Genomic DNA, 376 nt, shown 5'->3' with positions numbered 1-376 from the left:
GTCTAACGTACTGTTAATATCATTCGATTTTTTATATTTTATAAAATTTTTAAAGTCATATTTTATGTAAACCATTCGCATTACTGATCCCAATCAGTTGTTTTGTACCATTCTATGTTTGGCCCCCTGTGGGCAATAAAGAAATTGGTATTTCGTCTGCCGTTACGTTCTGAGTTCAAATGCCGCCGAGGTCGACTTTGCTTTTCATCCTTTCGGGGTCGATTAAATAAGTACCAGTTACGCACTAGGGCTAGATGTAATCGACTTAATCCCTTTGTTTGTCCCCGCTATTTTTAGCTCTCTGTGGGCAATTAAAAAATAATTTAATTATCTTATATGTATCTTTTTGTATTATAAATATTTCTGTATCACAAAT

The sequence above is a fragment of the Octopus bimaculoides genome, chromosome 1 (genome assembly GCF_001194135.2).
Source record: "Octopus bimaculoides isolate UCB-OBI-ISO-001 chromosome 1, ASM119413v2, whole genome shotgun sequence".
In the NCBI taxonomy this organism is placed as follows: Eukaryota; Metazoa; Mollusca; class Cephalopoda; order Octopoda; family Octopodidae; genus Octopus; species Octopus bimaculoides.
The sequence above is the reverse complement of the archived record's forward strand: the minus strand, read 5'-3'. Positions refer to the sequence as shown.